The sequence below is a fragment of the Schistocerca gregaria genome, chromosome 7, assembly GCF_023897955.1.
Source record: "Schistocerca gregaria isolate iqSchGreg1 chromosome 7, iqSchGreg1.2, whole genome shotgun sequence".
Classification (NCBI taxonomy): domain Eukaryota; kingdom Metazoa; phylum Arthropoda; class Insecta; order Orthoptera; family Acrididae; genus Schistocerca; species Schistocerca gregaria.
The window spans coordinates 558,690,205-558,713,430 of NC_064926.1; the positions used below are offsets into that span (position 1 = coordinate 558,690,205).

The window sequence follows — 23,226 nt, forward strand, 5'->3', positions numbered from 1 at the left end:
GTCGAGGATCATTCTTTTGCTTTGATCTGTAGATCTCGGCAGCTACTTGTCTGCGGATAGTGGGTGCTCTATGCCTATGATGGGATAAATGTTGTCCGTGGGAGTTGGTTTGAGGCATTCTGTGGCAATACGTACAGTGTCGTTTACGGCGACGTCAACTTGCTTAGTGTGAGTAGTGTTCCTCCAAACTGGCGCCGCATATTCCGCTGCTGAGATACTCAGCTCCAGACCCGTGGTGCGCAAAACATGTGGTTGAGCTCCCCACGATGAACCTGTTAGCTTCCGCAGTATGTTGTTCCTGGCACAGACCTTATTTTTTTAGTGTTGTGACAGTGCTGCTTAAAAGTAAGTGCTCTGTCCAATGTTACTCCCAAGTATTTTGAGCTGTTTGTATGTTTCAGCTCTTCCCCTTACCACATGACTCGGAGTTTCCGTTTGGCTTGTTTGTTCCTAATATGGAAGGCGGATACTTGAGATTTACTAGGGTTTGGTTTGAGATTATTGCCGTCGTAATAGATAGCAAGTTCTGTTAAGGCTCCTGTGAGTTTCTCCTCCACTTGTTCAAAGGTTTTATCCTGTGTGGCCACTGATGCATCATCAGCATATACAGGGTGTTTCAAAAATGACCGGTATATTTGAAACGGCAATGAAAACTAAACGAGCAAAGATAGAAATACACCGTTTGTTGCAATATTCTTGGGACAACTTTCGAAATTACAGTAGTTACAATTTTCAACAACAGATGGCGCTGCAAGTGATGTGAAAGATAAAGAAGACAACGCAATCTGTGGGTGCGCCATTCTGTACGTCGTCTTTCTGCTGTAAGCGTGTGCTGTTCACAACGTGCAAGTGTGCTGTGGACAACATGGTTTATTCCTTAGAACAGATGATTTTTCTGGTGTTGGAATTCCACCGCCTAGAACACAGTGTTGTTGCAACAAGACGAAGTTTTCAACGGAGGTTTAATGTAACCAAAGGACGGAAAAGCGATACAACAAAGGATCTGTTTGAAAAATTTCAACGGACTGGGAACGTGACGGATGAACGTGCTGGAAAGGTAGGGCGACCGCGTACGGCAACCACAGAGGGCAATGCGCAGCTAGTGCAGCAGGTGATCCAACAGCGGCCTCGGGTTTCCGTTCGCCGTGTTGCAGCTGCGGTCCAAATGACGCCAACGTCCACGTATCGTCTCATGTGCCAGAGTTTACAGCTCTATCCATACAAAATTCAAACGTGGCAACCCCTCAGCGCCGCTACCATTGTTTCACGAGAGACATTCGCTAACGATATAGAGCAAAGGGTTGATGACGGCGATATGCATGTGGGCAGCATTTGGTTTACTGACGAAGCTTATTTTTATGTGGACGGCTTCGTCAATAAACAGAACTGGCGCATATGGGGAACCAAAAATTCCCATGTTGCAGTCCCATCGTCCCTGCATACTCAAAAAGTACTGGTCTGGGCCGCCATTTCTTCCAAAGGAATCATTGGCCCATTTTTCAGATCCGAAACGATTACTGCATCACGCTATCTGGACATTCTTCGTGAATTTGTGGCGGTACAAACTGCCTTAGACGACACTGCGAACACCTCGTGGTTATGCAAGATGGTGCCCGGCCACATCGCAAGGCCGACGTCTTTAATTTCCTGAATGAATATTTTGGTGATCGTGTGATTGCTTTGGGCTATCCGAAACATACAGGAGGCGGCGTGGATTGGCCTCCCTATTCGCCAGACATGAACCCCTGTGACTTTTTTCTGTGGGGACACTTGAAAGACCAGGTGTACCGCCAGAATCCAGAAACAATTGAACATCTGAAGCAGTACATCTCATCTGCATGTGAAGCCATTCAGCCAGACACGTTGTCAAAGGTTTCGGGTAATTTCATTCAGAGACTACGCCATATTATTGCTACGCATGGTGGATATGTGGAAAATATCGTACTATAGAGTTTCCCAGACCGCAGCGCCATCTGTTGTTGACAATTGTAACTACTGTAACTTCGAAAGTTTGTCTGCCTGAAAATGTACTGTTGTCCCAAGCATATTGCAACAAACGGTGTATTTCTATCGCTGCTCGTTTAGTTTGTATTGCCGTTTCAAATATACCGGTCATTTTTGAAACACCCTGTATGAACATTCGTGTCTGGTGGCTGATGGGAAGATCATTGGTATATATGTTAAATAATATTGGAGCCAAGTCCATTTTTCTGTGTCCTCCATCGACTGTTTTTAGATTGTAAGGTTACATATTAGCGTCTGTTCTGTAGCATGCATTGCACGATCATAGAAAGGGTGTAGTCCTTAGTGACATTATACACTTTCTGGGTAAGCAACTTACGGTTAACTGTGTCATATGCAGCACTGAGATCCAGGAATGCGACCCCAGTTACTTCTCCTCTCTGACAGCCGTCTTCGATGTACTGTGCGAGATTAAGGATTTGGCCACAGCATGATTTTCCTGGTTGAAATCCAGCTTGTTCGTTAATGAGGGCTTTGTCCACATAATAAGCTATGCGTTTGAGGATCATTCGTTCCAGCACTTTAAATAAATGACAGAGCAGTGAGACAGGCCGAAAATTTTTAGCTTCAGCTGGTTTTAGTAAAGCAATAACCCGAGCTTTCCTCCACAGTTTAGGAATTTGCATTGTTGTAATACAGTTATTGATTAGCTCTAGGATCCATGCTTGTACTCCCGGTCCAGAATGTTTAATTTGCTCAGATCTCGGGTCGTCGAGGCCAGCGGCCTTGTTTTTCAAATCGTTGATGGCATCTTGTAGCTCCTGAATGAAGAACGGGCGAGCTAGGAAGCTAATCTCCTCGTTCAATTTTCTTTTAATTTTACCATTCCTGATCTTCCTTTTAGTTTTTCCGTTCATGAGTAGTTGGTGAGATATCTGATCAGGTGTAACTTCACTGTAATTTGGTTGCGGTTATGTTGGGTCGTTGTTGAGACTTTTGAGCAGTTTCCATGCCTTCCTACTGCTGTGCTTCATGTCCGTCTCTTGTAGGAGGTTACACCACTTTTCCTCTCTCGCTTCGGGGATACCAGACATCAGTACCTCACCTGCCTGGATCGTTTCCTCTGAGAAGGGGTCCTTATTGTACAGTTCTTCATACTTTTTCAGAGCTTCCTTGCTGCTACCATTGAGTCCAGCGATATGCTGGGTGCGGCACCCTCTAGGTATGCGCCGTCGAGAGATTTTCTTGACAACGTCTATAAAAGTTTCATATGATTGTACCTCTGATTTAATTTCCAAGATCTCCTTATCAAGGTCCTCTGTGAAAAGTTCCCAATGAGATTTTTTGAAATTGAAGCGTCTCTTGAAGGGCATTACATCTGATTTGATTACTGCAGTAATGCAGCAAGTTATTGCTCTTGGAATTGGGTCCTCGATTTGCTTTACAGTTTGCAGGGATACCTTTTCGGAGACAAAGATGTTATCTGGATTATATCCTCGTTTCCATCTTCCGCTGTTAAATGATGCAGGCAACTTTGGGTCATGTATCAATTTCAGTTTAGCCTGGCCTGCCCAGAGCTCCAGCATTTCGCCATCGTCATTTGTCTCTTTATAACCCCATGCGAGACCGTGACAGTTAAAATCTCCTAGTACAACTTTAATGTTTTTTGAATGGAAATTTCCAGGCTCCGTAAATTTGAACCTCGCACTGGGTGGTTTGTACACGGATGTTACAGTACATGAATGTAGCTCAATAGTTAAAAGTTTCTATATTTTATTCGCAGGTCAGAGCACAGGAGCATACGTCTAAGTTCGGTTTCACAAATATAGCACTTCCTTACCTTTCGTGTGGTCTCTCAAGAACTAATTTCATGCCCTGTATTTTTCGTCTATGGCTAGTTGGTGCCCTGTGTGTTTCTTGTAACACTAAAACATCACAGTCGTTTCGTTTGCACATGTCAGATAATAAAATTTCTTTATTTACAGATAAGCTTTCAATATTGCAGGAAGTTGTCACTAGTGATGGTCTTGATAAAGGCCTTTTTTGAGTCTGTTCGGAGAGTTTACTGAATGCTCATTGACTGTCGGCGTATGCGTGACGTAGGTGCGCAGAACGAGCCTAAAGTCGACCGCTATTGTTCGTAACTCCTACTATAGACGTCAGGGGGATGGAGAAGCTCGTCAGGTGAAGTCGTCATCAAATGGAGGAGGGATCACGCCGGAAACGGAACGTCGACAGTTCGGGAGGACGACAGTTCAAATCCGCGTTCGACTATCCTGATTTAGTTTTCCCACGATTTACCTAAGCCGCTTAAGGCGAATGCGTGGATGGTTCCTTCGAAAGGGCACAGCCCATTTCCTTCCCTATCCTACCGCAATACGAGCTTGAGCTCCGTCTCCAGCGACCTTTTTGTCGAAGGCACGTTAAACAATAATCTCCTCTTCCTCCTCGGAACATCAACAAGACACCAATTCATTTAGCCCAGTGTGAAAGTGACGTTATGAGATACTATTCGTGAAGTCAGAGTATCTACTATCGGAATTAAGGATCTAGCAATGATACAATCGGAATTTAAGAAGCATCAGTGATTAAGTTTATTGATGGCCAGAGCAAACTTGTCGGTAGACAAAGAAACTCTTACACGTGATACGGACTGGTGCTGCAGGAAACTGATACCATGAATCCTGCAGGGCTCCCTACAAATCCGTAAGAGTACCAGGGGGTGGAAATCTCTTCTGAAAGCACGTAACAAGGCATCCCAGATATGCTCAATGATGTTCATGTCTAGGGAGTTTGGTGGCCAGCAGTAGTGTTTCTGGAGCCAGTTTGTAGCAATTCTGGACGTGTGCGATGTCGCATTGTCCTGCTGGACTTTTCACAAATCCGTCGGAATGTAGAATGGACATGAATGGATGCACATGATCAGACAGGATGCTTACGTACGCGTCACTTGTCAGAGTCGTATCTAGACGTATCAGGGGCCCCATATCACTCTAGCTGCACACGCCCCATACCATTACAGACCCTCCACCAGCTTGAACAGTCCCCTGCTGATATGATGGGCTCATACATTCATGAGGTTGTCTCCGTACCCGTACACGTCCATCCGCTCGATGCAATTTGAAACGAGACTCGTCAGATCAAGCAACAGTTTCCAGTCATCAACAGTCCAACGTCGGTGTTGACGGGCCCAGGCGAGACGTGAAGCTTTGTGTCGTGCTGTCATCAAGGGTTCACGAGTGGGCCTTCGGCTCCGAAAGCCCATATCGATGATGTTTCATTGAATTGTTCGCACGCTGCCATTTGTTGATGGCCCAGCATTGAAATCTGCAGCAATTTGCGGAAGGGTAGATCTTCTGTCACGTTGAACGATTCTCTTCAGTTGTCGTTGGTCACATTCTTGCAGGATGTCTTTCTGGCCGCAGCGATATCAGAGGTTTGATATTTTACCGGATTCCTAATATTAACGGTGAACACGTAAAACGGTGGTACGGGAAAATCCCCACTTCATCGTTACCTCGAAGATGCTGTGTCTCATCGCTATTGCGCCGAGTATAACACCACGTTCCAACTCACTTAAATCTTCATAACCTGCCATTGTAGCAGCAGTAACCGATCTTACAACTGAGCAAGACACTTGTCTTATACTGGCGTTGCCGACTGCAGCACCGTATTCTGCCTGTTTACATATCTCCGTATTTGAATACGCATGCCTATACCAGTTTCGTTGGCGCTTGGTTTTCATCCACCTCTCTTTCTCTCTCCCACCATCACTGTCTCATCTCCCTTCCTCCCCCACTGGCGCTGTCTCCTGTCTCTTCCACTGTCACTGTCTTTCACCCCAAAATAGTGCAAATATGTTTGCGTGCCAAAATTTTAGTTGAGGAAGTTGGAGTGAGGAATGAGGCAGCTGGTTCCCCACCTTTGTGTCAGCGCCTTTTAAACAGAAGCATATTCGCCGTTTTTGTGCTCCAACAGGAGCATTTTTGCTCTAGCTCCCTTTGTATTTTACTGGTCATGCTTGTTGATTCTTCCATCTCAAACTTGGACCTTCCTTATCGCACAAAATCAGACTCGCGATTGGGGTCGGAATGCACACTCTTGGCAATGTGCAGCAAAGAAAAATTAAGCGAATTTAATCGGAAACCTTTATTGGTGGACCCAGATTAATCCTCTGTTCTACTAGACAATTAAAATAAATCTAAACAAGAGTTGCCAGCCTCGTTTTGACCAACGAGACAGGATTAAACTTGTTTTCGGGTATGTTCTGCCTTGAGCAAACACAATTTTTCTTCTTTTTTACCCAGATTTGTTTCGTGAAGTTGCAGTATCTTCAATGGTTTTTTGTTGTTTGCTTTCAAGCAGGTAACAGAAAAAACTGCTTTTTACGTTCTGTACACACAGGATTTCAGTTTTAAGTAAACTATTCCCAAATTGTTGTTTTATACCTTATTAATAAATGCTGTGAGCGACGATTCGTTATAATTTTAATTGATACTCGAACCACTTGGCGAAAAGGAGGTCTTTTTCTGACTTCTAAATATTGTTTGACGTGTTTGTGAATATATATTTTGATGAACAGATAAATGTAGATATTTTGAAATGTTTAGATGACACGTTTCCTTTTCTTTGTTCTCGGGAATGTGGAGAATTTACCAGACGACATTTGCCTCAAGCACATCCACAATGAATTTCGCTTTGGTCATCAATAAACTCCATTGTTACTTCTTGTGCTATAGTTTATTAATACGTTTAGGTATTTTTCGTAAGGCGGATACACTCACTTTCACAGTCCAGGTGCCAAACTGCACAGCAAACAGCTCTCAATACGTGCAATTTTGATGCTGGTCAGCAAACGTACGCAACCACACTTGACAGGCTAGCCTCAATTGTAACATGCCTGGGGGATTAAATAACTAAAGTAACTGGTATTTCTAACTTCGAATACTGGCAGAAGTGACGGCCGCTGTGGCCGAGCGATTCTAGGCGCTTCAGTCCGCTGCTGCTGCGGTCACAGTTTCGAATCCTGCCTCGGCCATGGATGTGTGCGTTGTCCTTAGGTTAGTTAGGTTAAGTAGTTTTAAGTCTTGGGTACTGATGACCTCAGATGTTAAGTCCCATAGTGCTTAGCCATTTGAACCATTTTTGAACTGGTAGAAGTCACGTAAACCCAGGGACAAGGGGTAGATATTTAACGCCTTAAGTGCCTGGATTCCCCACAGTGTCTGTCTCCTTGCTTCTGCCACTGCCAGCTGAAAGAGGAATTCTGTAATGTTTATCATTTAACAGGTTGTAGGATAAATTCAGACTATGAGTTACAAGATTATTTGACAAGATACAAATATGTTATGATTATCAAACGCATTAAATTTCGGGTTACACTGTTCACACTTATATATCAAATGATCGGTGTAATCATTCCGCCACGTAGTCAGTTGAAGTATACCAAAGTCTATTGTTGACACATTAATCACTTAGTTCAAATGCCAGGAGCACAAACACATTCAGTCCACTGCTCAAACAGTCTGTTGCAGGTTTAGACTAGTGGCATTGTTCTTGCAGTTGGTATTAATCAGCTCTAGTGGCGTTACAGATTATTTTTACGAGCGCACGCGTGACCGATCACGCTGTATGATGTTTTAGCGGCACAACATCTGAACGAAAAGGACCTATGCTCGTGATATTGTTCACAACGCGTTACATGTTCCGTAACGGTCGCGACGAGATTGATTGTTGTTCTCGCTACGCGATGTACGATTTCATAATTATCATTTTCATATAGATACCAATATTGATCCGTCAATAGTGGTAAGAAATACACAACTTCCGTGACAAGAATTTTAATTACTTCGACCAAATTACTGTAAATTGTGTTCTGCAGCCGCGGTATCGACTTTGCATGATACACATACCACGGAAGCTAAGCTCACAACTTCTCTACAGTAGCGTTCTGCATTCGACAGAGAGGCGATTATCGATGTCGGACTGCGGGATAGGCAGTTATACTACAATATGCTTACTTAGTACAGCCACTGTTGTACAGCAATAGATCCATTGAGGCAAAAATAGAAGGGATGTGTCATTACGTCACAAACTTGAAGCCGATGAGCGCTATCTTAATTGGCCCAAAATATCAGATTCAGCGTGTTCGTACCTCCATAGTTCACCGCTGTGTACTTCCTTGTGTCCAGTTACGACAGTGTTGGGGGCTTTGATTGTGTGGAGAAACCGGCCCCATGCTTGCCCCCATAGCGCCCGCGTGCAAACCAGATTTGCTGCCCCCATACAAAGCTTTTTTATTTTCACTCTCTCATTAAAGACTTGTCATCGGCATTTTCTTCCTCTACATCTACATGAATACTCTGCAATTCACATTTAAGTGCCTGGCAGAGGGTTCATCGAACCACCTTTACAAGTCTCTATTATTCCAATCTCGTATAGCGCGCGGAAAGAACGAACACCTGTATCTTTCCTTATGAGCTCTGATTTTCCTTATTTTATCGTGGTTATCGTTCCTCCCTATGTAGGTCGGTGTCAACAAAATATTTTCGCGTTCGGAGGAGAAGGTTGGTGATTGGAATTTCGTGAGAAGATTCCGTCGCAACGAAAAACGCCTTTGTTTTAATGATGTCCAGCCCAAATCCTGTATCATTTCTGTGACACCCTCTCCCATATTTCGCGATAATGCAAAACGTGCTGCCCTTCTTTGAACTTTTTCGATGTACTCCGTCAGTCCTATCTGGTAAGAATCCCACACCGCGCAGCAGTATTCTAAAATAGGACGGACAAAAGTATTGTAGGCAGTCTTCTGAGTAGATCTGTTACATTTTCCAACTGTCCTGCCAATAAAACGCAGTCTTTGGTTAGCCTTCCCCACAACATTTTCATGATATAGAATTTCTTTAATAATAATTTTTACAAAAAGAAAATCCATTTACATATTATTTCATTAGCTATTATATATAAATGAGAATCACTGTTGGCAAATCGAAGAATACTTTAATTCTAGTTTGTTTGCAGACTTGAGTGAAAGTTTCTTCGACACTTACATATACTCATACAAATAGAACTTTTCTTCTTTTCATAATTGCGAAATCTTCTATTGTCTGTTTAGTGCCTAAACTAAGATCTCGTGGTCTTTTGAAATAATAGCCAAATTTGTAAGCCTGTGTTGTTGCATTACTGATCTTAGATAATTTTTTATAATTTTTAATTTCGAAAATTATCTTTCACCGGATACAATTATGACGTGATTCTTAGCTCTGTTGCTGTGTTGGGAAGCGTCTATATTAAATCATTTTTGAAAAGATATTGAAGAATGTTATATGGACCAGAAGACTGATTTTCTAGGAAATTAAAACTTAAAATAAGTACCTTCAATGTCGGGTTCATTTCTGGAATCGGTTTCATTTCTGGAATGGTCTGTAAGTTTCATATACAAATATTAATCGTCGGATATTTGCATCATTGTACTTAAAGGACTAATTTCGCTCAAAACATCTTGCCAAATTACAACAGAACAAATGATTTTATAATTTTGAATTTTTAAAGCAAGTGACTTTGCTTTGAGACTGGTGGTGTAATCCTAACTAGAAGAGGCTTCTGATATTTCAGACAGGGCATCAAATACGTTTTGTGTTTAGAACCGTAATGGCTTGGTTGCTTCAATTCTGCTGGACCATCTCGTAGCACTTAAGGATTTTAGCTTTAGCTCTGGTAAATGTTTACAAATTACTGACCATCTAATTGTCGATGCTGATTAGAAGACGTAAATTTCTTGAATAATGGTGAGGAAATTGATGGTCTCGTGAGAAATTTTGCTGTATCATTTACCATTAAGTTCAAGCTATGAGCCGAGCATGGAACGTAAAATGCACGCTTATTGATATCCAAATATTTTCTGCAGTCCGTTGTGTTTTCCACGCATGTTAGAGCCATTATCATAACCCTGTCCACGCAAGTTCTGAATGTCCAGGTTCAATCTAGAATATAAATTCGAAACGAAATTTAACAAACCTTCGCCAGTTGAACCGATAATAAGGTAGAAACCAATGAAACATTCACATACCTCTACTTTCTTGTCTGTGTGGTTTAGATAAACGTGCCTAAATATTGCTGTTATTTGTTCTGTATGGCTTGCATCTGATGTGCAGTCTAATATGATGGAAATATATTTAGAATCTCTTACTTTCCTCAAAATATGTTTTTTATCATTGTGCCTAGTTAATCAATAATTTCGTTTTGAATGTGATCTAAATAGTGGGCCACACTCGTCCGACTTGGGTCACATTTTGATTCAATTCTGAGAATATGTTCCCGTAAAAATGAATCTAAAGATGCCAGCGTCTCTACTGCTTTTAAAAAATTTCCCTTATCATATTCACAGATTTTTATTTTTATCCTTTTTTTTTAAGAACCGCGAAAAGACAGACATTGTCGCGACAAGAACTTAATAACGCTAATAATCGTTTCTTGTACATCACATCAGTGCTTTTTTCCCTTCTCTATTAGTTTCAGTTGCATCTGATTTACAGTCTTTCCTTTGTCTATGACATATTATTCAATTGTACCAATGACTTCAAATTTTCACTGTGGGAATCACTTGTTTCGTGCCTTTTCAAAGTCAATGATAAATGCTGCCAATCTTAGAATTCTCTCGTATCAGACTACTTACACTTTTATCAAACGTTTCACAACGGAAACAATACACTGAATCCTTTGATAAAGAGTAAGGAAGCCAGTCTCTGTTTAACTTTTTCGCCGTTAGCAAGATTTCTATAGCACTAAGTGTCAGCAAACTTTCATCCCTCGTCGTTAATTGGATAACTATGATTATGTACTTAAACATGATCACATTTAATTAAAATATTAACAAGATTACTATTAATATTAAGAGGCCAAAGCCCTGGGTTTTCGCTAAGAGTCAAACTCTCAAAAACTGCTGGTGTACTGCTTGAAAATTCTTCAGCAGAAACATCACACGTGTCACACGTCAATGTTACATTGAGACCACCAGAGGGAGTAGGGGCGGAACATATTTTGCCGGCGTGTCAGTGGTTGTTGAATGCAGAACGTGGTAGATAAGGCTATGCAGTCTCTCTTAACTTTTACGAAGAGTTTATTAATTTAGGTTACAACTGGCAGCAAAGCCAGTAAGGCGGAGTGAATTAATCTGTCTAAATACGAAACCAATCTTATATATGTTAATGCAATACGGAATGTACTTAATGTGCTGTTTTAACATTAGTTAGTAGTATAGCCAATTAGTTGGAAAACGAGGATTCGCTTTTGGCTCACGTTGCCTCCATATACGGTTGCGTTTAACAATGAGAATATCGGAGATATACTGGAGATGATAAGCAACCAGGGAAAAGGTGCGGCGTAATGTTTCTCTGTTGTTAACTGTCTGTTAAAGAAGTCAGCTCTCCTTTGAATGCGCTGTTGCATTATGAGGTTATAGTCAGTCGCGGCTGGTGAACATATTGCTACTGTGCTAATCACACGGTAAATATCGTACGAAAATTACGGCATCTATCTTCGAATGAAAGCCATAAATGGCAGTAAAATTACGTCATTTCTCCTCCATTGGGGGCCGGAAATCGCACTAAAATTACGTCATTTCTCCTCCATTGGGGGCCGGAAATCGCACTAAAATTATGTCAATTCTTTTCCAACGCGTGTTGGTACGTAAATAAAACGAACAACTCGTTTTGGATATTTATTCTGATATTAATGACGTGGGCCAATGACATCAAAAACTCGTTTCTGTCAGACAGTATAATATGAGAAAGTAGCAGGTTATGTATCAATGACACAGCGAATGAAATTTACAAAAATGTGTAGCTGTATGGGGCGGGAGCATTGAATTGATCCTACAGAGCGGCAAAATTCGTCATGATAACTGAGCTTATGTAAGAACCTTTTTATGACAGATTAGAAATCAGAAAGTTAGAAATAATTATTACATTACTGACAAAATTTAATAAAGTCAGTTTACCACAAGAATCAAATGCGTATTTGCACAAAATTACGTCCTCCTTCCTTAAAAGGAGATAAAGATGCCTACATTATTTTGAGAATTAGCTGTGCTATTATTGCTTAAAAGTCCTTCGCTCGTACAATTAGTTACTGGGTATAAGTGACGTTTTACAAGTGGCGTAAGTAATAAAAATATTACCACTCCGAAAAGGCATTAGGAAAGGAAATTAGAGTAAATTAGCCTAACTGATCGCTGCACAAATTTTATAAACTTAAGCGAAAATTAAAATTAATGTCAAAGGTGAACTGCGGCCACTTTGGGAGGAAGTTATGTAAGATCGAGGGTTCAAAGGTCTGTATAGACACTGCTGTTAGCAATTAACGTGCTAAAACAGCAGCGACTGTAAAACAGAACATTTAGTATTAGAAATTAATACGATTAAAATAGAAAACGGTACCCACCACATGGACGCTTTTTTCTCCGCCTATATTTTATTAAACTAAAAAGAATGTGCCCTGATAGCACTCTGAAGTTGCAGTAAGCAATCAACGAACAACGATCGGCTCTCTGTATCACGCTAACGGCTCGGACTAAGTGAATGGGGAGCGGAGTTGGGTCAAATACACCTACCGGGAAGCCACGGGGTTCCCTGTACGGGAACAGGCTTCTGCTTAATACGAGTAACATATCCATTGGGGATGTTCCTTTGCAAGTAAGAATACCTGCCGTTGTTAATGTGGTTCCAGCATAGAGAGGTTTCGTATTTTCATTCGAACAGTCAGATATTCATTGCACTCTTAGCAGAGGATTAAATAATTGTGTGACGCAGATATGGAGACATCGAAACGAATCCGATCAAAGCGATTTGGCTGAATTTGCCGCGCTTGCGTTGCTTATGGGTGTACCAATCGATCCGATCGTAATCTAAAGTTTAAAGGAATCTCGTCCCATTCGTAAGTGAAGCAATTAAAGCAATATTTTCCTTTGTATACACGAATTATTGTTGTAGTGTTTACTTTTATTGTAACCGTTTTATTTTTATCATTTGACTTTATATTTCCTTTACTTTACACAGTGTCCGTTCTTTCTCTTCTTTCCTGTGTTTTTCACTGCCTTCCCAGTCGAAAACGCGCCGACATTTCGAGCCACACTGAGCAACGGTCTCCCACCCGCACAACACACGGCTACGTAAATTTGCTGATTGTTGGGCATGCCCTAAATTTCTCACGCCGATAATTATTATTCATTGTTGACATTTCCTCCTCTTTAAAAAAAATTCTGGCTAGAACAACCGCAGACAGCGGTCATGCGTGCGTGTGTACGTATACGTGTACGAACGCGCTTTCTGAACAAGGCTTGGCTGAAAATTTGTGAACAATATTTTCGTCGTGCCTGTCTTGTGCTCGGCAAGTGAGCAGCAATCTATCCGTTCCACAGTATAGTTACTCCCTCATGAAGTTTGTTGTACATAATCCACTGCAATTCAACAGGAACAATGATGTACCTACATAACTACAATGTTGTTGTTGTTGTTGTTGTTGTGGTCTTCAGTCCTGGGACTGGTTTGATGCAGCTCTCCATGCTACTCTATCCTGTGCAAGCTGCTTCATCTCCCAGTACGTACTTCAGCCTACATCCTTCCGAATCTGCTTAGTGTATTCATCACGCTGCCCTCCAATGCTAAATTTGTGATCCCTCGATGCCTCAGAATATGTCCTACCAACCGATCCCTTCTTCTAGTCAAGTTGTGCCACAAACTCCTCTTCTCCCCAATTCTATTCAATACCTCCTCATTAGTTATATGATCTACCCATCTAATCTTCAACATTCTTCTGTAGCACCACATTTCGAAATCTTCTGTTCTCTTCTTATACAAACTGTTTATCGTCCATGTTTCACGTCCACACATGGCTACTCCATACAAATACTCCCAGAAACTACTTCCTGGCACTTAAATCTATACTTGATGTTAACAAATTTCTCTTCTTCAGAAACGCTATCCTTGCCATTGCCAGTCCACGTTTTATATTCTCTCTACTTCGACCATCATCAGTTATTTTGCTCCCCAAATAGCAAAATTCTTTTACTACTTTAAGCGTTTCATTTCCTAATCTAATTTCCTCGGCATCACCCGATTTAATTCGGCTACATTCCGTTATCCTCGTTTTGTTTTATTGATGTTCATCTTATGTCCTCCTTTGAAGACACAGTTCATTTCGTTCAACTGCTCTTCCAAGTCCTTTGCTGTCTCTGACAGACTTACAATGTCATCGGCGAACCTTAAAGTTTTTACTTCTTCTCCATGGATTTAAATACCTACTCCGAATTTTTCTTTTGTTTCCTTCACTGCTTGCTCAATATACAGATTGAATAACATCGGGGAGAGGCTAAAACCCTGTCTCACTCCCTTCCCAACCACTGCTTCCCTTTCATGTCCCTTGTCTTTTATAACTGCCGTCTGGTTTCTGTACAAATTGTAAATAGCCTTTCGCTCCCTGCATTTTACCCCTGCCACCTTTAGAATTTGAAAGAAAGTATTCCACTCAACATTGTCAAAAACTTTCTCATGGTCTACAAATGCTAGAAACGTTGGTTTGCCTTTCCTTAAACTTTCTTCTAAGATGAGTCATAGGGTCAGTATTGCCTCCCGTGTTCCAACATTTCGACGGAATCCAAACTGATCTTCCCCGAGGTCGGCTTGTATCAGTTTTTCCACTCGTCTGTAAAGAATTCGCGTTAGTACCTTGCACCTGTCAAACTCTTCACGCAGTATCATATCTCCCATTTCATCTTCGTCTACATCCTCTTCCATTTCCATAATATTGTCCTCAAGTACCTCGCCCTTGTATAGACCCTCTAAATACTCCTTCTACCTTTCTGCTTTCCCTTCTTTACTTAGAACTGGGTATCCATCTGAGCTCTTGATATTCATACAAGTGGTTCTCTTTTCTCCAAAGATCTCTTTAATTTTGCTGTAGGCAGTATCTTACCCCTAGTGCGATAAGCCACATCCTTACATTTGTCCTCTAGCCATGCCTGCTTAGCCATTTTGCGCTTTCTGTCGATCTCATTTTTGAGACGAAAACTACAATATCAGAAGAAAAAAAGTCATTCATTACGCCACATTAAGGTTGTCTGTAGCGCAAACAGGGGCTCAACATGCTGAAACCAAAAGTTTTGATCACTTTCACATTGATATAAAACGCCTGACAGACGGCAAAGTAAAATTTGAAACTAAACTTTGATAACTCGTCCTATAAAGCAGAAGATTGGGGAAATGGAAATGAGCGCATGGCGTCAGTGGCCGGGAGTTCGCGTGAGGAATTTCGGCCGCCAAGTGCAGGTCTTATTGAGTGCGACGCCACATTCGGCGACTTTCGCGTCGACAGTGGGGATGCAATGATGATGAGGAGAGCATAACACCCAGGCCCTGAGGAGAGAAAATCTCCCACCCCCAGCCGGGAATCAAACCCGGGCCTCCGTGCGTGGCATTCCAACGTGCTAACCGTTCAGCTGTTGGGGCGGACGCAGAAGATGATGCATTACTGTAATGTGTAATTGGTGATGGGTAGGGATTACTGACTAACATCTATCCGTCTGTAATTAAAAAACGTAAAAGATAATAAATAATCAGCATGGAGGCATATTTACAAAAAAAACTTGAAATTAAAAAAAAACGATAATGTATAATGACTCACTCCATATCATTACGATTTATCACAGAAATGATACATGAAACTAAGTAACTAATTATTGATGTATCACAAAGCACGATATAGAGATACACACTATGAAAGCCTCAAAATGAAATTCAAAAGTAAAATCATAGCGGATATTAAAAGTAGACGTACATTCCAATTGTGCAATGTTTGTTTATTCCTGAAAAACTGATAGGTTTACTGGCGGGAAATATTCCAGGGAAAGAAGAAAATACGCCTGCTGTTAGCAAGGTAAGCTTACCTCTTACACAGTTTAGGCTACCATTTTTAAAAAAATTATTCCCATACATGTTAAAGCAAAATATCCATTTTAAGGGGTCTTTAGCATTTGAGATTATTCCCTTAATAGCATTCCAGAATGTTGGAAGATGTTTAACAAATTATATATACAGGGTGGTCCATTGATAGTGACCGGGCCAAATACCTCACGAAATATACATCAAACGAAAAAACTACAAAGAACGAAACTCGTCTAGCTTGAAGGGGAAACCAGATGGCGCTATGGTTGGCCCGCTAGATGGCGCTGCCATAGGTCAAACGGATATTAACTGCGTTTTAAAAAAAATAGGAACCCCCATTTTTTTTTATTACAGATTCGTGTAGTACGTAAAGAAATATGAATGTTTTAGTTAGACCCCTTATTGCGCTTTGTGATAGATGGCTCTGGAATAGTCACAAACGTATAAGTACTTGGTATCACGTAGCATTCCGCCAGTGCGAACGGTATTTGCTTCCTGATACATTACCCGTGTTAAAATGGACCGTTTACCAATTGCGGCGAAGGTCGATATCGTGTTGATGTATAGCTATTGTGATCAAAACGCCCAACGCGCGTGTGCTATGTATGCTGCTCGGTATCCTGGACGCCATAATCCAAGAGTCCGGACCGTTCGCCGGATAGTTACGTTATTTTAGGAAACAGGAAGCGTTCAGCCACATGTGAAACGTCAACCACGACCTGCAACAAATGATGATGCCCAAGTAGGTGTTTTAGATGTTGCCGCGTCTAATCCGCACATCAGTAGCAGACAAATTGCGTGAGAATCGGTAATCTCAAAAACTTCGGTGTTGAGAATGCTACAACAACATCGATTGCACCCGTACCATATTTCTGTGCACCAGGAATTGCATCGGGACGACTCTGAACGTCGTGTACAGTTCTGCCACTGGGCACAAGAGAAATTACGGGACGTTGACGGATTTTTTGCACTCGTTCTATTTAGCGACGAAGCGTCATCCACCAACAGCGGTAACGTAAACCCGCATAATATGTACTATTGGGCAACGGAAAATCCATGATGGTTGCGACTAGTGGAACATCAGCTACTTTGGTGGTGGGTGAATGTATGGTGCGGTATTATGAGAGGAAAGATAGTTGGCCCCCATTTCATCGATGGCAATCTAAATGGTGCAATGTATGCTGATTTCCTACGTAATGTTCTACCGATGTTACTACAAGATGTTTCACTGCATGACAGAATGGCTATGTACTTCCAACATGATGGATGTCCGGCACATAGCACAACCACATGTTTGTGACTATTACAGCGCCATCTATCACAAATCGAAAAAAGTGGTCCAACTAAAACATTCATATTTGTTTACGTACTACACTAATATGTAATTAAAAATGGGGGTTCCTATTTTAAAAAAAACGTAGTTGATATCTGTTTGACCTATGGCAGCGCCATTTAGCGCGTGCCAACCATAGCACCATCTGGTTTCCCCCATCAAGCTAGACAAGTTTCGTTCGTTGTAGTTTTTTCGTTTGGCGCTTATTTCGTGAGATATTTAGCCCGGTCGCGATCAATGGACCATCCTGTATATATTTTTTATGTGACACACCTACGTAAGATATGCAAGCGAGAAGATGGGTAAACTACAGTGAGACTAATGCACTGACGATCTAAACAAGAACACTATTCTGCATGGAGGTATACCTGTTTGCAGTTCTGTTTCCTTGACATTTCAATAATCATTCACTTTGTTGACATGCACAAGATAAGATAGAATGCCTTGCTTCTTTCCTATTCGTACATGTTTATCGGTAAGTAAAGAACACATAATTGAGATTTATTGCAAACTTGAACACTAAAAATGTGCATACGAGTTGAAAGTTGAAAATGTAACGAACAAAAAGCAGTACCAATACCAATAAGCAAACAAGCTTTAGTTTCGAAGTTCCAGTTTCATTTGCTATCGACACAAATACAGTAAAAGTGGAATTAAAAGGATTACGAAAGTATGCTTCCCTCTCCTTATGGCTATCCAAAATATAGCAACAAAAAGAAAGTTAAGGAGACCAAATGTGTCATACTACTAGAACAAAGACACATTCAAGAATAGGTAAACGCTCGAAATTGCCTTTCTGACGTTATTTTGTTCATGGAAGCTCCACAGGTTTTAGTTTTTAAAACAGGTGTTACGCGCACACGACAGAAGTAATGAATAGCAATAGTCTCCTAATGTTTTAGGCTACTTAAAATGGCGGCAGGCTCCTCCCAATCTGGCATCAAAACAACATAAAGTCTATAGTGTCATCTCCTTTATTTTTAGCCGGCCAGTTTGGCCGAGCGGTTCTAGGAGCTTCAGTCCGGAACGGCGCGACTGCTGCGGTCGCAGGTTCGAATCCTGCCTCGGGCATGTATGTGTGTGATGTCCATAGGTTGGTTAGGTTTAAGTAGTTCTAAGTTCTAGGGGACTGATGACCTCAGATGTTAAGTACCATAGTGCTCAGAGCCATTTGAACCTTTTTTTTTTTGCCTCCATGGTGAGGACGCCATAGAGTAGGTATGTTTTTGAAGTGAGCACAATCTACTGCGCATGTTCTCAATATTAAAGCAGTTTAGTCCCGACATTTTGAGACGACGCTCGTCTACAATTTGCAGTAATGGCGAAACTTGAATGTTACACATATTCGCCTTCTTGCATATACATTTCTGCACATTTCAGTTTTAGGAACAGCTATGGTCCAATATTGTCAATACGGGTCAATTCCACCAGTCGACTTTGAGCAGTAAAGTAGTATCTAAAGCAAAGACGCTGCATAGAGGCAATATTTGAAACCAACTCATGATATCTGTACACAAACGAATGTTGCGAGTAGCAGAGCAACAAGGACACCAGTCCATTTTGTTAGTGCGCTCATGGGCAAACCTATTGTTTTCCTTTGATTGACAGGTACTTAACCTATTGTTCTCCTTTGATTAGCAGGTACTTAACGTATTGTTCTGCTAAAAGGATCCTTCCTTTTGATTGACAGGCACTGAACCTATTGTTCCCCTCCCCCATCCCCACCTCTCAGGAAAGCCCCCCCCCTCCCTCCTCGCTTCTGCAAGTACACTTTCAGGTCTGAGTTATTGGAATAGTCCCATTCACTCTTACCAATTTGATTGACTACTTAATTAAATTGATCAATTAATTAACCACTCCACTTCCCCCTTCCTTCCCACCCCAGAAAATGGCGGGAAGTTAAAATTTCATCAGGAAAATGCAATGCCACATGGCTGCCTCTACTAACCTAAGGAAATGGTGGGAAAAAAGGTCACTTGGGCTACCTCCACTAACCTCCGACCACCACCTCTTCCTAGGAACTGGCGGGATAAGGACTCAGCATGTGCTTTATAGGATGGACGTAAGTTTTTATTTTCAGTATTTATTTAAGCAATTTGAAGGAGGACCTCGTTCAAGTGTGTTCACCACGAGTTCAGGTGTCCAACTGACCTAGTACACAGTATCCGGCGTTCAGGCCCTATATTGTTCCTGATCGATATTAACGACATAGGAGAAACGTTGAGTAGCCATCTTAGATTGTGTGCAGATGATACTGTCATTTACGTCTTGTAAAGTCATCATATGGTCAAAACGAATTGCAAAATGATGTAGATAAGATATCTGTATAGTGCAAAAGTGACAATTGGCCTTGAGTAAAAAAAGTGTGAAATTATTCGCATGAGTACTGAAAGAAATCCACTAAATTTCATTTACGCGATAAGTCACACAAACCTGAAGGCTGTAAATTCAACTAAATTCTTAGGGATTACAATTACAAATAACGTAAACTGGAACGATCACATAGATAATGTTGTGGGTAGAGCAAACCAAAGAATGCGATTCATTGGGAGAATTCCTAAAAGGTGCAACAGATCTAATAAAGAGAATGCTTACACCACACTTGTCCTCCCTATTCTGGAGTATTGCTTTGCGATGTGGGATCCGCATCAGGCGGGACTGACGAAGGACGTCGTAGAGGTTCAAAGAGCAGCAGCTCGTTATGCATTATCGCGAAATAGGGGAGATAATACCACAGACATGATACGTGAATTGGAGTGGCAGTCATTAAAACAAAGGCGTTTCTCGTTGCGACAGGATCTTCTCATGAAGTTTCAATCACCAGTTTTCTCCTCCGATTGCAAAACATTGTTAGCACCCACCTACTCAGGGAGAAATAGTTATCACGGCTAGCACAGAAAAATTTAGTTGCTCGTTTTTCCTGCGCACCGTTCGAGAGTGGAACGGTAGTCAGACAGCTTGAACATGGTTCGTTGAAATGTCTGCCAGGAAATTTATTGTGAATAGCAGAGTAATCATGTAGATGCAGATGTGAATTTTGTGTAATGGAGTTTGACGTCCATAAATCTTCCACTGCTAATCGCATCTCTCCGAAGTTCACCAGCTTTATCATTGTACACAATGCAAAAATGTGATTTGACCCCTACAAATTCCATAACTTAACCAGTTTCCTAGCTTCGTGATACCGACCCACTATGTCGAGAGTGTATTTACTAGCTCTTTTGTCTCAGTTTCTGTAACTAATTGCTGTCAGAATGCTTGGAGAATCTGTTATTATTACGCCCTTTGGGTATTTTCAGAGATCTTGCGTACTTGATTGCTTCAATAATAGCGAAAGCTATTTGGATTCTGTGCTGGTCACCAGAGAGACGATTATCGATATCAGCAACGACCTATAATATACCTCCTTGGATATCAGCATGGGGGATAGGCAGCGATACTATAATATGCTTACACAGTACAGAAATAGAACGCCAGGGGCGTTGCAGTAGACTCACTTGCAGCGGGCAATTTGGAATATTATTGAAAGGGAAACAGGGCAACCAAGAGCACAGGAAGACTTTAGTGCCATAAAACTGAATGACAAGTGTACTAACAAACAATCTGAAATTGGAAATATTTTCAGTAATCATTTTCTAAATGTTGTGGAGAAAATAGGATCTAGATCTTCACTAGAAGAAGCAAGGCTTCTAATAGAAGAGGCCATACCTGTGCAATTTGAAACAACTGTATTTCCACGAACCTCTCCCTCTGAAATCAGTAAAATAATAAACTCACTGAAAAGTAAAAGCTCTTACGGAATTGATGGCATTTCCAGCAAGATACTTAAAGCTTGTTCCCCACAGATAAGTAGGATTCTCAGCCACGTATGTAATAGCTCTTTGGAGCAGGGAGTTTTCCCCGATAGACTGAAATATGCCATTGTAAAACCATTGCATAAAAGGGGGATACGTCGGATGTCAACAACTATCGCCCAATTTCTCTTCTGCCAGTTCTATCAAAAATTTTTGAGAAAGTAATGTATTCAAGAGTAGCCTCCCATATTTGTAAAAATAAATTACTAACAAAATGTCAGTTTGGTTTTCAGAAAGGCTTTTCAACAAAAAATGCTATATACCCTTTCACTGATCAAATATTAAATGCTCTGAATAACCAGACATCACCCATTGGTATTTTTTGTGATCTCTCAAAGGCCTTTGACTGTGTAAATCATGGAATTCTTTTAGATAAGCTAAATCATTATGGTTTGAGGGGGGCAGCGCACAAATGGTTTAATTCATACTTAACTGGAAGAATGCAGAAAGTTGAAATAAGTGGTTCATGTAATGTTAATACAACAGCTGATTCCTCAAACAGAGTCCCACAGGGTTCGGTCTTAGGTCCTTTACTGTTCTTGATATACATTAATGACTTACCATTCCATATTGATGAAGATGCAAAGTTAGTTCTTTTTGCTGATGATACAAGTATAGTAATAATATCCAAAAACCAAGAACTAAGTGATGTTTTTCACAAAATTATTAAGTGGTTCTCAGCAAACGGACTCTCTTTAAATTTTGATAAAACACAGTATATACAGTTCCGTACAGTAAATGGCACAACTCCAGTAATAAATATAGACTTTGAACAGAAGTCTGTAGCTAAGGTAGAATTTTCAAAATTTTTAGGTGTGTCCATTGATGAGAGGTTAAACTGGAAGCAACACATTGACAGTCTGCTGAAACGTCCTGACAAATAGTCAACCAACGTTTAAAAATAAATTACAAGAATTTCTAGATGACAACTCCTTCTACTCATTGGCTGAATTTTTAGATATAAATTAAGGGAGGGAAAATAAAACTAACTTAAGCATTAGTGTCATGCAATATTTTGTGTAATGTAATATCTTGTACAGACATCTTTCTTTAACCTGACACGTTCCACATCATTACGAAGTGTCGTATTCATGATCTATGGAACAAGTATTAATCTAATCTAATCTAGTATTCGATTAAGGCAAGAAAGCGACTTGTATAAAACGGGTTTCTGTTATGCCATTACCGAGACGAAGTCTGGGACTTGTTGTTGTCTGTTTTTTTTTTTTCAGACAGACTCTTCAGTCTGGTACGAGGTAATATCACAGTCTCACATAACAGTCGCGACTCTCGCTTCTGTAAAAGTTGTTTGACAGATGGAGCGACACTAGCGCTCCAAGCGGCGAGTAAGGTGAACATCAGACGCGTCGTAAGCATAATGTTTGTTTTGCGTCCATTTCCTACGTAATTTACGAAATAGTTGAACTATTTTCTTACCTCCAAGTGTTGTATCAGAAGGCATATAGGTTTCTAAAAATGATTCTAAAATAAGCACAAGTGTGGACAAAAACCACGAATCGAGTGGCAAGCTACAACACATTCGTGAAGAAACACTTGTGACGCTGGATAGAATTGCAGCTTACCTCATTGAAATCAAAAGAATATAAACTCACAGATTCACACGTAAGAAGCACAGGCATGTATCACTACACGCAAAGCGATCGACAGCTCATTTATCGTTCTGTAGGCCTACTGTGTTTGTCATTGTCGCCTGTTGCCACAAGTACGACCTTCGTCTTTATATTATTCTAAGTGGGACAAGCAACTGCCAAATAGTGGGTGAAATATGTTGAAAATATTATAATGAGCTGATTACATTACATTTTATGCAAAACCAAATATTTGAATAACTTTCAAAAAATCTGTCAGTGAACAAGGTGCTAAGAAAATGTCATCACACGAAGGAAGCAAGGAAAATTGACTAACAACAGAAGTGATAGAAATACATACCAAACATTACGATTTTGTAAGACACGAATAACTGAACTTAATCTAACCACTTCATCGTCAAAGCAGGTCTGTGTTGATGATTCACACGAATCTGGGACTGATAAATGGAAAACTGAACTGGCTGCCTCTGTGTCATAGGACTGTTTTACAGCTTTAGATGGATTGTCGAATCTTTGTGGCGGTTTCCTCT

At 40.9% G+C, this 23,226-nt stretch overlaps 1 protein-coding gene across 2 annotated transcripts in view; it reads left to right on the forward strand.

Annotated features, from left to right (window-relative positions):
- Nucleotides 1-23,226, forward strand: part of LOC126281737 (cholinesterase-like) — a 228,338-nt gene that overhangs the window by 186,487 nt on the left and 18,625 nt on the right. The gene's annotated exons all lie outside the window — the stretch shown is intronic.